Source organism: Sminthopsis crassicaudata, chromosome 3 (assembly GCF_048593235.1).
Source record: "Sminthopsis crassicaudata isolate SCR6 chromosome 3, ASM4859323v1, whole genome shotgun sequence".
In the NCBI taxonomy this organism is placed as follows: Eukaryota; Metazoa; Chordata; class Mammalia; order Dasyuromorphia; family Dasyuridae; genus Sminthopsis; species Sminthopsis crassicaudata.
The window spans coordinates 388,904,969-388,920,907 of NC_133619.1; the positions used below are offsets into that span (position 1 = coordinate 388,904,969).

Below are 15,939 nucleotides of genomic sequence, written 5' to 3' on the forward strand. Positions count from 1 at the left end.
CTAGAAATTAAATATATCTGCTAGGCAAGTATGTCCCCTTCTGAGATTGACACTATAGTCATGACTTTCTAAGGGGACAATGCAAGTTTTTGTTTCATTGAGCTATGATCTCAGAAGTGTAAGAATGGTTGATATAGATAACGATGTATATCAGCAATTGATGGGTGACATAGTTTTATAGAATTGCATGTAATCTCTGAAAGATTAAGTATTTTAACCAGCCATACAATTAGTATGTTAATTAGCATTTATATAGTGTTTTAAAGTTTGCAAAGCACCATGCATTTTATGTCATTTGAGTTTTATATAATATTGGAAGGTAAGAATCATTATTATCCCAGTTCCTGGCAAATAGTAAGTGCTTTATAAATGTTTATTGATTAATTGAATGACCCCATTTTATATGTAAGGAAACTGAAGATAGGATATGTTAAGTGGTGCCTTTAATATCTTGCAGTTAATAAGTAATTGAATCAGAATTTGAACTTATGTCTTCCTGAGTCCCAATACATCACTATATCTTCTATACCACCAAGTTACCACAAAATATATCTCAAAGGTAGGATTTGAATCTATATCTTCCTCTCAGCCAGCATATTACTTAGAAATTTCTAAGTAGAAATATGAACTTGAGTGACCAAAGAGAGATTTGTTTCTACTTATGTTACATCAGAGCAAGTAAGTTCTAAATTAGGGTTATTTTGGTTTACTTAACTTTCTGCTACTTCATAGTCCAAACCCTCTCTTACCTCACAATTATCTGGTGTCATTAAAACTTTAAAGGAGAGGAAAAGAAAAAAAAAAAACATAAACTATAAACTATTCTTGTTAATGTAATATTCACTTAATGTGCATCTGGCTCAGGATAATGCCACACCGAAACTGTATTTTGGAGGGTTTTTTTTTTCTTATTTTTGTTTTGTTCTTTATTTTTGTTTTCCTTTAAACCATTCTGGCTTTCTTCACTTGCAAATATACTGACCTGTGTTTCTTTTTGTTTTGTAAGCTATTATACATGGCAAATAAATGACAAAAACAACAAATGGATGTTATGACCATTTAAAACTTGCTCTTTAATTGATTTCACTTGTACAATCCTTTGAACATATTATTCAACAACAAAGCTGACATACCTGTTTTGTAGTCTACTCTAGTAATTCCTTATTTTTGCCCGTTTTTTTCAGAGCTAACTAGATATGTTTATGTAAATGGAATTGATTTTTTTTTTCATTTTTACTCAATTTGTTGAACTCTTCTCTGAAAGGCTCTAGGCTCCACATAGCTAGAACATTGACTATGATGTTAACTTAGACAATTATATAACAATAATTAACCTGTGCTAGGTAAGGGAAATTGTTTCTAAGTAAGATTATTTCATATTAAAGGGATATTGAAAACTCTCTTTTACATGTATTTGGAAAAATAAAATACTATTAAGGGAAAAAAGACTATTTCATACTGTATACACAAAGTTACTCTCCCACAACAAAACACACATGCACACATGTGTGTGCTCACACAGAGACTGACACACATTCAAACACTTATGCATGAATAGTATATACATGTGTGAGTGTGAGTGTGTGTGTGTGTGTGTGTGTGTGTGTGTGTGTGTGTGTGTGTGTAATTATTCTGACCTCAAAGAACTCATAGCCTCACAACTACATTATTATTATCATCACTTTTTAATTTGGGGAGGATACATACATCTCAGATCTTAAGCTAAAATAGTTTGGCATTCTAAAAACATTGTAAACATTTCTGAGCTTTAAAATGCAGGTATGATCAGTAATTCAACTTTACACAGGATGGGAAAAAGATAGAATGAGATGAGAACAATACAAGTTCCTAAAGATTTTAGCTCGAAATTTCAACATAAGTCAATAGTTTGTCATGTCAGCCAAAATAGAGAGTATCCAAAACAATAACAACTACTTACTGTAAATTATGTCTTGATCAGTTTAGATTGAAAGTATTTGTTGATTTATAAGTAGTAACTTTAATAAAAGAATCTAGAAGAAGGTAGCCAGAATGGTTAAGAAAACTTGAAGCTTTACCATATGATGATTTGTTGAAGGCATTATTTAGTCAACAGAAGAGGAGACTTTTGGAAAAATAATAAGGCACTTCACATATTTGAATGTAGAAAAGATAATACATTTTCCTTCCCTCCAGAAAGAAGAAGAAACAATAAATAGAAGCTGAAAGGGGACATATATTGACTTATTATAAGGGAAAAGTTAGCCCAAATTAGGCCAATCTTAAAGCTAAATGGACTGCCTCATAAAATCTCTGGAGATCTTCATGTAAAGGCCTAACGACCACTTGTCAGAGATGTTGTAAAGGAGAATCTTATTCAGGTGCAGAATACACTAGATGGTCTCTAAGATCCTATTCAACTCTAAAACTCTAATATTACTTTATAACAAGACCTAGATGACTTTGAAAAACTTTTCCAGTCCTAAAATTCCAGTACCACTCTACAAAAAAACCTAGATCACCTCTAAGATTCCTCTCAACCCCAAAATTCTAATAATACTCTATGCCAAAGTTTAGATAGCCTCTACTCTCTTTCCCAATCCTGTAATTCTAGCACTACTCTACAACAAGGCCTCATATTCCTGTCTCCACTCTAATCATTAAGCCCAATAAGAATGCTAGTCATGGGAATTGTTATTTGACATTTATTTATTTTACAATTTATCTCAAACTGAATTTACTGAGGGGAAAAATGCACTAAGGAAGCCAAACTGCTATGTCAGCACCTATTTGTTTATAGAAAATTTAAATGCAGGTGACCCTGTTCTTGGTCAGAAACCCTGAGATTAGAACTGTTTCTGCCTCAGTGAACAGTACATGCACGTTGGCTTTTCCCTTGCACCACAACCAGACTTAAAGAGAAACAAACTAAAGCAACAGGCATTTATTAAGGGGCCGGATACAGGGCACAGCTTGTGAAAATAAATAACAAACCATTTTAAGGTAAAGTATGATCCTAATCAGCAAGTTTTTCACTTGTTACGCTGACATGGTACATTTATTTCAAATACAGCACTACCACTCAGATTATGGAAGAACAATTCAAATATCTATAAGATACTATCAATTCTTGCATCAGCATTAAAATAGGACATTGACTAAGGAATTAGTGGCTATATAAAGATTTTAGCTAAAGAATTCAGGCAGTTTTTCGTGTTTTTTTTGTTTTGTTTTGTTTTGTTTTGTTTTGTTTTTGTTTTTGTTTTTGTTTTTTATTAAGCAGGATCCTGATTACAAAAAAAATAAAATCATCCAAAAACACCCTACTTTTAACACTCTATAAGAAATTAGATTCCACACAATCTCTTGGCAATTTTATACAGTACATAAATATTCTCTGTCAAAGAGCTTTCCCTTAAAATCTGACAGATCAGCACCTTTAGTTGCAGTTCAAACCTGTTCATAGAATCATAGATTTTTTAAATTGGAGGGAAATCTAAAAGTCTCTCTTACACTACCTCTAAAAGATAATCTTCCTATTTCCTGCTCAAATGCTACCCATGACAGGGAAGTGATACAACTTGTTCCAATCTTGAACAGCTCCAATTAGAATGTTTGTTTTAGTTCTTTACATTAGCCAAATGTATCTTTCTATGACTTACTCTTGTTCTAAGGGGGATTGTCTTTATAATAACCCTCTCACAAACTTCAATATGTCTATTAAATGATTCCTAAGGCTCTTCCTTGAAATCATCTTAATTGGTTCATAATAAGATCTTAGAGACTTGAATTCTTGAATAATTGAAAACATTATTTTAGCTAAATTCTATGCAACTGAAAAAATAATGACGTTTTATGTAACTTGACTGTTGCCCTATTTCATACTATGCAGTTAATAAATTCTCAAAATAATTAAAACTTACTCTATGTTTATAACTTATCTACTATGAAACTTGATGTTTGAAATTAGCTCTGGTTGAAAATATTTTCACTTTTTTTAAAATTAAAATGAAGATGTGGTATTATGAACTTCTAAAGAGATGCAGGGAGGATCAAGTATAGTTCAAAAAAGTATTTTTTCCTTCTTTCTCTAGAAGAAATATAAATGTTTACTACACTAATAATGCTATACTTTTAAGCAAGGAAAAAGTGTAGCTAGGCAAAATGATTTGGGATAAATTGATCTAAATAATTTCCCCATTTTCCTCTACTTGCTAGGGCTCCCAGCATGTTTTCTCTATGACTCAACTCAGTTTTATATGAAAATAATTTAAAATCCCAGTTATTTTTGTGTCTTCCTTCCCTCAGACTTACATGAAAATTTAAAGAGATACATAGGCTTGGACACAAGCATCTTGGTGTGTGCAAACCTGCAGGCAACACTGCCACAAATGGCATTTGGAAAGAAACAAACTACTAGTTCTGACCCCCAGAAAAGTGCCTGGTTTATCACAGAAACTTTTGTCCCCAGAATATCATGTCTCTTTGGGGCATTGTTTTAACAAATGCATTTGAAAGAAAAATGTTCTCAGTTAACTACAGTTCCCAGAATCCCTTGTAGAACATTCTGTCTCAATACATCATCAGCTGGCAATGGCCCCTGCTTCCTTGGCAGAACTTAAGGGAAAGGGGAGTAGAAGCATTATAATATGTGACAAAGTTTAATATATGACAAACACTGTTGTGCATTTTCATCAGAATTTACATTCTCTTAGTGCAAGATAGATTGGAAATCTATTTTTAACCAAAGGATCTTATTAAACTAAGAAGATTGCCTGTTACTACATGTAGTTGTTTTAAGCAGGAGTGCCTAATGGTGCTCTTTATAAACAATAGAAAATAAATCTAAACAAGATAAAAGATGTTTATTGCAAAATATTGTAGTTCAAGAAAAATTATTTCTCTAAAGATTGCATATTTTGGATGCAATTTATGCTGCAGTTTCTCTTCATTAACCACATCTCACAGAATTTTCAAAGCGTCAGCTTGCATATTATTAACATGTGTTTAAAATAACAATATATAAAGCTGGACGATGCAAATAAAAGATTCATTATAAGGCACGAGGCTTTTTCAATGTGTGTGTGTATACACTGAATACTTTAAAATTTCAACTTTTTTAAAATATTAAATTGAACTAGATTTTACTTAGACCAGCTATATTAATAAGTATCTCATTTTACTAAAATGATTTTCCTTAATAAAAGTATCTTTTTATAGGGAAAATACAGTATTATGCATCATTTTTTTATTTTAAGTTTAATGTGTAACAAAATGGAATGAAATATTCTATACTATGAACATATAATTTGTCCTATTTTTTTTATTTTTTTCCTGTTAGGAAAAAAAAAGGCAGTCACTATTCTTTGTTACTATTTCCTTCCCTGTTAGAGTTTATAAATCTTCCCATCCTGGTAGAGTTGTTTGTATTTATTTTGTTTTTTATGAAATGATAGGATTTTATATTTTATGATGACTAAAGATAAATTACTGTGTCATTAATTCTAATGGTGGGCAGCTATATGGGACAATAGATAATTCTGCATCTGGAGTCAAGAAGACTCATCTTTGTGAGTTCAAATCCAACCTTTTGACACTCTCTGATCCTAGGCAAGTCACTTAATCCTGTTTTACCTCAGTTTCCTCATCTGTAAAAATGACCTGGAAAAGGAAATGGCAAACTATTTCAGTATCTTTGCCATGAAAAACCCAAATGGAGTTATGAAGTCAGACAACTGAAAATATGAGTGAACAAAATTTCTTTGCTACTACTTATGTTTAGAAAGGCAATATGGAAAAAAAAAATGCCTCTGGAATCAAGGGACCTGAGTTCAAATATTGCTTCTCTTACTGTATTTTCTTAAGCAAAAACATTTAACTGTGACTTCAGTTCAAGCCTCAGTTCCTTCATTCATAAAATGATGGCATTATATTAACTTATTTCCAATTCTAAATTATAATCTTCAAAAAGATTGAAAATTTTAGAGTAATGAAAAATCATGTGTGAAAAACTGAATTTAAAAATGTTTTCTCAATAAATGTCAGGATCATATTATCTAAGAAGTATTCATATGCCATTTAACTTTCACATCTTATAACATAGTATAATAGGAATATCATGGAAATATATTCAGAATATTGTGGAACATAGAAAATAAATCAGATCAAGATTACTTTAGTACAAACATTCTATTTTTCAATCTCTACAACTCTAAGAATTTTTAACATAATTTTATAGAAATTATCACTTGAAGTAATTAGTCTGAGGACTGTGTGAATTTACCTGGACTTGAGAGAAATGAAGAAGAAATAGAGAAAGCATTTTAGAAACTTTGCTTTTCCTATTACTGAGAGGCAGCAGGAGATAGAGGAGTTAGAGGATCAGTTTTGGAGACTGGAATACCTACCTAGGTCAAGTCTGTACCTGACACAAACTAATCATGTTCCCATCAACAAAACAATTAACTTATTGTAACATATGTAAAATGTATGGGGATTGCCTGTCATCAAGGGGAGGGAGTAGAGGAAGGGGAGGGGATACTTTGGAAAATGAATACAAGGACAATGTTATAAAAAAAATTACTCATGCATATACTGTAAAAAAATTATAAATAAAAAACAAAAACAAAAACAATTAACTTCTTAGTGTTCTCAGGCAACTCTAAGACAGTAAGTTACAGATTGTTACATATCTTTTGATAACCTACTTTAGGGGAATGTTTTAACTTTAGACTCAGATGAGGACCACTTTTAAAAATTGAACATCTGATTCATTGATGAAAAGAGATCTCAGTAAGAATCTCCAAAAACCCATAATAATTGACATCTACTCTGAAACTAGAAATTTGTCTGAGACACATTGCAAGTTTCAATGACCAAATACATTTCAAAAACAAGACTTAAGAATCTCGTCTTTGTAATTATAAAAAGAACTCTCAATATGTTATCCCATGCTTCCATAGATTGTTATCATTAATAGTGATAAATTATGATCAGAATGAAATGATAATTAAAGAAATACTGTTCATCACTTGGCATATGACACTGCATATCAATGGGATCAGATAGTACTAGACTTTGATTCTTAATTTTATGTCTCCTAATTTTCATTATAAATTCATCAATGGGAATTATCACATTATTTGTTCATTCATACATTCAATAAATATTGATGACCAAACATAGGCAAGGCACTTTTTTGAGGTTTGTAGGAATAGTAATAAATAAGACATGATCCCTCTTCTCAAGAAGTCTACAGACTACTGGGGAAGATATCCAGGCAACATTTTCTACCACTTGAGGAATTAAAGTGCACTAATTAGCAATACATAGATATAAATTAAACACTCATTAAAGAAAGGCAATGGAATATAAAATGTCCTTCTAGAAGTTATATGAGTGAAATTTAGGGTTCCTCTTTCCCCCTGATTCTTGACTTTCAAGATTTTGACTGTCTCTACTTAATTTCCTTTATCTTTGCAAATTTCTAGGATGTGGAAAACAATATATTCTTTGTTTCCCAAACAAATATCAACGAATTGATTTACTGAAAAAATGCTATAGAAAAGGGAAATAAACTTTCCAGGATAGAATAAATTTTATTCTCACTTTTCTTTGATCTTTCAATGCAACAAGGCATGTAAATTGAATAAATAAATGTACTAAAGGCAAACAAATAAGGGTAGAGTAGAGAATAATGCCCCACCTCTAATAGTCTATAAAGAGTTTTCCTGCTTTATGTTTAAGTCTTTCATATTCTCTTTATGTAAATTTACTCTCCTTACTTTAATATTATGCTATCACATGTATCCAGGCTTAGACCTTTAACACTTAGTAGCTGTGTGACCCTGGACAAGTCATTTAACTCCAATTGTCTTGAGGGAATAAAAAATAATAATAATAATGATACCAGTGCATGGCTTTCATTGTTGGCATTAGTCCACTGTCACTAGTCAGGGCTTATTGCGTATCCATTATTTCTCTGTCTTTAAACAAATTTATTTTCTTACTAGCAAAAACTATCTGCCAAGTTCATGTTTGCGTGCCCAGGAGTGTTCAGAAATACCTTCTGCATCTGCTCCTGCAGGGCTATCCTATATACTCCCCTCACAAAATCAGTGTCTTCATTACAGCTGTTAAGGGGCCTGGTCACCTGTTCTTGGATTAGATTTTCTTGCATTTGGGTGGCAAGAACTGAATATTTAAATTGGAGCGCTTTGGAGCTCCTTGTTCACTACATAATTTCTCCATTAATTGGAAGTGAACAATGGAAGCTAAGGGTATTTAAAACATGAGAGCCTGTTAATAATAGCTCTGACCTCAGACAAATAGAGAGTTTTCTGTCTGCATTTCGGTGCCCTGGCTTGGAATTTACCTATGACCTGGCTGGGAAAAGATCCCTGCTCCTCCAGTGAGAACAAGGCCATCTGGGGGATTTTCCTATTCTTTTCACTTATCAGAACCCTGAATCCCAGGAAGCCCAAGTGTGTGTAAGCTTTTTCCTCACTATCTCACTGGGTCCTGGGGCTTGGGGTTTGGAACTAGCCACAGAGTCCCCTCACCTCCTCCTCCCTCCTCCTCCTCCTCCTCCTCCTCCTCCTCCTCCTCCCTCTCCTCCATCTCACCCTCCCTCCTCTCCATCCTCCATCCCTCCCTCCATCCTCCTCCTCCTCCATCCATCTCCTCCTCCTCCTCCTCCTCCTCCTCCATCCTCCATCCTCCTCCTCCTCCTCCTCCTCCTCCTCCTCCTCCTCCTCCTCCTCCTCCTCCTCCTCCTCCTCCTCCTCCTCCTCCTCCTCCTCCTCCTCCTCCTCCTCCTCCTCCTCCTCCTCCTCCTCCTCCTAATGTATGCAAGGAAATGAGATCGAGCAACCCCAAAGTCCCTCTTCTTTCATTTACCAGCTAATGCTCCAGTCTTTGAGACCTATTACTAGCTCCCAATTCTAGCACTGAAGTGAAAGCTGCCTCCCCAGGGAAAAACCACAACAACTTCATTTATAAAACCTACTTTGATTTCCTTCCCTAATCTTCCTACAGCCCTTTTCACTGCTGCATTAACAATTTTGCTTTCAGTCAGAAGTTTAAAACTTTAGCTTCTAATAACTGGAAAAAATGGTTATTTAAAGATAACTGCAAGTTACTTAACATGCCAGACTATCATAATGCTCGCTGCTTTGAAGCTGCAAATTAATGACGAGCAGGAACAGGGGACTATCTTTCAGAGGAAACTGACCTCTTTCTAATGGCACATCGCTAATGTCATCTGTCTACTGCATCTCATTATGTGAATTTCACGGAGTAAAAAAAAAGTATCTTAAGGCTGTGCACAAATAAAAAGGACCTTCTAGTATTGAACACTTTGAAAATTTTTGATCTCTCCAAATACCTTCCTTAGATACTGGTTTCCCCTTTTGTGCCTGGCACGCTGCTTATGTCATCTATTCTCTGTGACTAATTATGTTAATTTTGTGCCATAAAAGTAACTGAAGGCTGTTAGGAATAAAAGCTTTTGAGTGGCCTTATTTCATAAACACCCCTTTTGAACAAGGCACATTTAGTCATATTTGCAGTCACAGAAAGAGTCTTGTGCTAAAAATACAACAAAGCCTCTTGAATATGGCCATTTATTCCCACTTTATTAGTAATTTATGAAAAAAAAAGTATGAAGGGAAGCCTTTTTGTTACTATAATTTGCATAAAGCTGGTGCCCCATTAATGAGATAACTTCCTGCCTTTTGTGTATCACCAGCTGGAAATAGAAATGGAGGAACTTTTCTGTCGCCCAATTACTTAACCTGCTGAGTTCAGCCTTGGAAAGTAAACAGGATTCCAATCTGCCAAAGAAGTTGATTTGGTTGCTCTATCTTGATTTTTTTAAAAATTCAATTAGGGGACCAATGAAAGCCAAATGTTAAAAACAAACTAAATGTCAATGAGACTATATGTGCTGTGTGAGTGTTTTCATTTTTTGAGAATTTTAGTGATTTGATAATTACATTTTCCCCTTTGGAGAACAGTGGTGGTATACTTTTGCTTACACTATGTCAAATAAGCAACATCTGATCATTTTTTTTTTTTTTAAGATATGAAGACATGACTATGAGGGAGGAAAGGAAATTCATGAACCCAGGTTTAAATCAGATTTCTCCTTATTAATCTGGTCATTTTTATATGTCAGTCTTCTAATATAGGGTTTTAATCATGATATATTTTAGTCATACTTTATGAATATATTACAAAAAATTGTCAGTGTCTGTAAAGCAACTTACAAATGAAACTAAATTTTAATAGTATTATTTTAATTTGTTATATATTGAGTCAAAAATGTGCTAGGTATTTTACATAGTGTCTTTGCTCCAAGGGTTATGTTGCAAATTTCACATATACATTTGAAGGAAATTTAGATTGTGTATGTATTTGGGAGTAAAGGAAGATAGCAAATTATCAACAGTTACAGTTTGAACATTTTTGTTGAACGTTTTTATGGTGGGGAAATTACCTCTTTCAAATAACTGGCTTTTTTTCCCCCTAGGAGAAATGGAGGAAAGGGAATAATAAAAATTGAAAGTGGAGGAGGCAAAGAATTATTTTTATCAGTATTTCCAGAATCTATGGCAGCATCTTTGTATATACTTATTTTAAACAGAAAATAACTCTTCTATATATTAATAGATGATCAACAAATTTTTGCAGGAAAAAATTAAATAAAATATATCATTTGTTGGCCAACTCTCTTGGTCATCATTGCCTCCAAATTTAAATGGACCAGTTTATGGATAAAAAACAGTCATCTGATTTAATTTCAGGTTTGCTATTTGAACTGTTAGATTTTACATCCTTTGTTATCACATTTATTAATTTTTATGATGAGCTACATTATGCTTTAAAACATATATATATATATATATATATATATTTTTTTTTTTTTTTTTTGGCTAAATTGAACTACTACCCCTGCTTCATTCACTTCCCTAAACCAGGTTTGAAAGCAACCCACAATGGCAAATGAGAGATACTTTATTTGTATAACGTGGAGAAATGAATGGGGAAAATGAAGTCAAATTCATCAGTCAAGCATTATTAAACAACTACTTTGCAACAAGCACTAAGGATACAAATGCAAATGATGGGGGAGAATTCCTACTCTGAAGAAGTTTATATTCTAACAAGGGAAAAACAAAGATGTCATTCCCTATGGTGAAGGAAGTGGATGAAGTAGATAGAAAATAGTTTAATAATTTATCAGATTTCCTCATGTTGAATATTTTGTGATCACTCTTTTCATTGGTTGCATTGATCTTTTTATTTCTCAAAATAGGGGAAAGATTGGAAAAGACTTAAATGTATTATTTTACCAATGTGAAGAGTCTCGACAATGGAAAATTCCTCTGATAATATAGATCAGCAGACTATTTGTAACTTTTAAAGTGTAAAAGCATTGACTGGAGCACTGAAAGATTAAGTAAATTACCCATCATTCCATGGCTAGGATGCGTTAGAAAATTAAGCTGAATCCAAGTCTTTTTGACCAAGGGTGACCTTAAATCCACTTGTTTCCCATTAGCTAAGTCAACCATAGCACTAGATCATTGTGAGAAGCTTTCCAGTCAAACACAAGTTTCTTAAGTATTTCATTATGCTTGACTAGTATAGACTTTAAAGAAATAGATAAATTATGTTCTGAGTTCCCTACCTCCCCCACTTAGTTGACCCACTGATGTCTCTATATGAGATGCTGAATTTAGAAGAAAATGACTTAGATTTGAGCTTGTTCATAGCTGAGAGAAATTGCTTGAGCAGGCTAAAGAATTGGAAGACAACTTTTCTGTGCCCAGATAAAGTGAAGTAAATATACTATTAGCCTGAGAACTAGGTGAGCAATTATAGTACTGGTTCTGTTAATGATTAAAATGGCTCTTTTAACCCCTATGGGTTATTTACAGTAAGAATGAAAGTAATCTTTCCCCTCTTTTCCCAAAGTAATAATATGGGTACAATATTTGTAAGTCTAATTTACTGTTTTCTTAAATTTAAAATAAAATAAAAATGAATTTCAGTAGATCATTGCTCAATGCAGGTTTATAAATGCCATTATATGATATCAAGTAATGTGTTTGGGGAGACATCAATGTCTTTTTAAACAGTTCTTTATTACAACTTAGGAAAGTTTCTATTAATGTTTACCCTAAGTGGTACAAAAATAATTGTGAATGTCTATGATTACAACAATTTTCTTCTCTGCTATAAATATAGGCACTAGTCATTATGACCTAAAGAGAATAATGAATAATATTTGGAGAGATATGCAACCTCATGCAAAAACACTGAATTCCTGCATTTACACTCATACATACCTTTTAAGCAATTTTCTCTAAAAAATTTATACAGAGCTTAATCTATGCCAAAGAATCAATCTAATTATCAACATATTTATTGTCTTTTTTACTTTTATGCAATCTCTTTAGAAATTATACTTAGAGGGGATACTGGGTACAATCTATACAATCTAAATCAATCTCACTATTAAGAGGGGAATAAGTTTTAAAAAATGAAAATATATAGCTGTTTAATTCTTATGGGCTACTTAAAAATGTAACTTACCCTTGAATTTGTGACTTAAATCTTTTGTTCCAAATAATCCATTTAAGAACTTATTCCTATAGAGGCACAAGACAAGTGAAATAACCATTTATCTATTAGTTATATAACATTTAAATATACACACATACATATACAGGTACACATTACTACAACCACTACCATCCCTAGGAATGATAATTAAAAAGCATTTAGAAAATACTTTAATAATATCAAAGAACTATACATATACTTGACAATAAACTTAGAAGTTACTTGTACTATTCCCAGTATTTCCATTTTACAAATAAGAAAATAGAAATAGAGAAGTTAGGTGACTTGGCAGAGTCACACCTAGTATAACTCACCTGAGACAGGATTCAAACTCAGGTCCTTCTCAAACTTCAATTCCAAAGAAAAGGCTCTTCCTCTTTTCCTCTTTCTTTCTTCCCACAAAATAAAATAGCCATTATATAGACCAAAATTTCTTAAACTATGTCATCATTCTATATAGGGTCACTTAACTGAATGTGGGGGTCATGAAATTATGATTTATCAGCAAATGTTTTATTTGTATACCTATTTTATATACCTGTTATATAAACCTGGAGTCACATAAAAACCTCTTGGGCAGAAAAGGATAGTGGGTAGAAAAAGTTTGAAAAACCACATTCTAGACTGAGCAAAGAAGCATGTTTTACACAGAGGATTGTTAACTGGAGGATGTAAGATACCATAATGACAAAATTCAGATTCCTCTCTGATTCCAAATAATTGTATCTATAATATTTCAAGCAACAGACCATGTAAGGCAGCCTGCTGCCATGCTGCATGTCTTCATCCAAATATATCCCTCAACTTGCTCATGGTTCTCATTTGTTTGCAATTGGACTTTGGACAAAATCTGTAATTTTTTTCAAACATTTATGATTTAATAGAGGTTACTCATATGAACCACGGGAACATAGGAGACAAAAACAGTCTAATGAGTAATCCTTAAAGGAAGAAAAAAAATGTCTATAAACTCAGAGCAAATTTAATTAAAGTCAGTGTAGAAAGCACCAAGAGTGACAAAGTAAAACAATTAAATGGGATATTTTTACTTTAGTATTCTCAACTCCCCATTTTTTTCTCCCTTACTGACTGCCCTCTTTAAAAAAAGTATGCCCTTATTTCCTTTCTATCATGTCTCATGGGCAAACACAAAGTTTAACAAACCACGCTAGAAAATAAGTTCTGGCCCAGAGTTTGACTCTCTAGTGAATAGCTTGACTAAAGCTATATTTTGTTAAGAAATACACAGTATTGAGTTTAAGAACATTAATTGAGCAACAATTTGTGACTATTTAGCTCTGGAGGATTTAAATGATAAATTATAGGAAAACCTTATAAATAAAAGGATAGTTATACACCCTTCCCCACTGCATTTATTTAATAAACCCAATGAACAGCTTATGAAAAAAATCAAATCTCACTATAAACTTAGTACATTGTTATGTCTGTGTATAATGATTTGGGAGACTACCGGGGGAAAAGTTTGAATCAACAAATATTTTCTACATTCCTACTGGTAACTCCAAGGTCTGTTTTCTTTTCTTCTCTCCCCCCACCCCCCCACCCGCCCTTGTCTGTTACAAGTTATGATGTGTGGATGAAGGCTTTTTCCCATGCAGTAATGACTGTATACTGAGATTTCAAGGGGCTGTTCATGACAATCCCATTTTCTGTGTAATTTCATGGTTGTCTTCTTGAATGAAGATATTGGCTGCTCTGAAGCAGGAGGTCAGACGCTCCTGCTCCCTTTCAGTATTGTTCCGGAGTATGTTTCCTTTCAGCTGATGAAAAGTAATTCATCATTTACACCCCTGAATTCTGCCAGCATTTTTTGAACAACTTTTCTTTCCCTGTGGTACCTTAGGCCCATGAAAGAGATAAATAGGTTCAATACAACACCAGGCCCCAGATCCTGGGAGCAGGTTAGGCCTCTGAGGCCCTAAGCTGCCCCTTTCTCATGATAGAGTTTGTCACCTTTCTACCACTGGAAGTCAAATCCTGTCGACTCAGCCATCTTTCAGGCTCTCTGAAGTGGCTTTGGCACCCACTGGGGCATGTGAGCTTAAAATTGATTTTTTTTAAGATCTGTCAAGTTCCCTTAAGGGACAGAGTTGACAGCCAGCAGGCCTCAACCTATCACAGAGCACTCAATGTGTAAAAGACACCTAGGGAACTTCCTTTGAGGGGCCAAAGGGCTTCAGACTTGTGACATGCTGAGAGGGTGCTGTTGCTAAGAAACTGGCCTTTGGCCATAGAATTTCAACTGCTTCTTTTGGAAGTATTTTAAACTATCTCTGTTCTTAAGACAAAAAAAAAGGAGAAGATGTTAAATGAAATCACTGCACGCCGCTTCAGACTCAACGAGCCTGCCGATCACCTGCTTAGCTTAGTAATGAGTTAAGTGAAGCATCTGCAGCTGCTTGGCAGAGGAAATTTGCCTTTAGAAAGGTGTCACCCATTGTGGAGTTTACCTAACAAAGACCAACAGATGTGTTGGAGGCCAAAGAGCAAAATCATTTAGCAATGAGGTGATGGAGGGTATGATTTAAACTCGGATTATTCCATCCCAACACAAAGAGAAGACTGGGCCAAATTTCACCTGCAGTCTGCATTCCTCCTCTTCAGTATTGTAGGGATAACAATGTGACAGATGAGAACATGTCATAAAAGTGACCCAGCTCTATTAGGGCTAATTCAGCCTTCTTGCTATTTTAGCCCAGTAGCTTATTTAAAAGTCCTGCTCTTCCCATTGCCCCTTCCCAGTTAAAAAATTAGAACTACAATAGTCAATATTCTTCCATGTAATTTTGGGCAGAGAAAATAGTAAAAAAAAAAATAATAATAATAACAACTCGTTAAATTTTATAGCAGGAAGAGACCCAAGTAACCATGCAGCCCAAGGTATATGTAAAAAAAACATTTTTAAATGACTTCATCCAACCTTTGCTTGAAACCCAAGTAAAGGGAACCCAGTGACGCGCACATTCTACTTTAGGACCACTTCAGTGGCTAAGAAATTGTTTCTTTCTTCTTTTCACCAAAAATAAATGTTTCTTTCTACAACTTCTACCCTTAACTACTATGTCTTCCCTTCCTCTCCCCACAGTGTTGATTTTGACCTAATTCAAAGTACTAATTATTGTTGTTTTTGCTGCAATAAAGCAGAGTTATAGCATGCTATTATATATAGAAAGCTGATCTTGGAGAAAGGAAGAGCTAGATCCAAGTATATCCTATGAAACATACTGGCTATATGACCCTTGGTCAGAAGCTTAACTTCTTCATATCCCAAATTAGATTGTAAATAACTTCTCTTTTTAATACATGACC

At 33.8% G+C, this 15,939-nt stretch overlaps 1 long non-coding RNA gene across 1 annotated transcript in view; it reads right to left on the reverse strand.

Annotated features, from left to right (window-relative positions):
* The window catches only part of LOC141559576 (uncharacterized), a 62,822-nt gene extending 49,822 nt beyond the window's left edge, over positions 1-13,000 (reverse strand). The window contains exons 1-2 of the long non-coding RNA XR_012487497.1: positions 12,924-13,000; positions 12,580-12,635 (exon numbers count right to left, since the gene is read on the reverse strand). This is a non-coding gene — a long non-coding RNA (uncharacterized LOC141559576). The remainder of the gene's footprint in view (positions 1-12,579; positions 12,636-12,923) is intronic.
* Between the last annotated feature and the right edge of the window lie 2,939 nt (positions 13,001-15,939).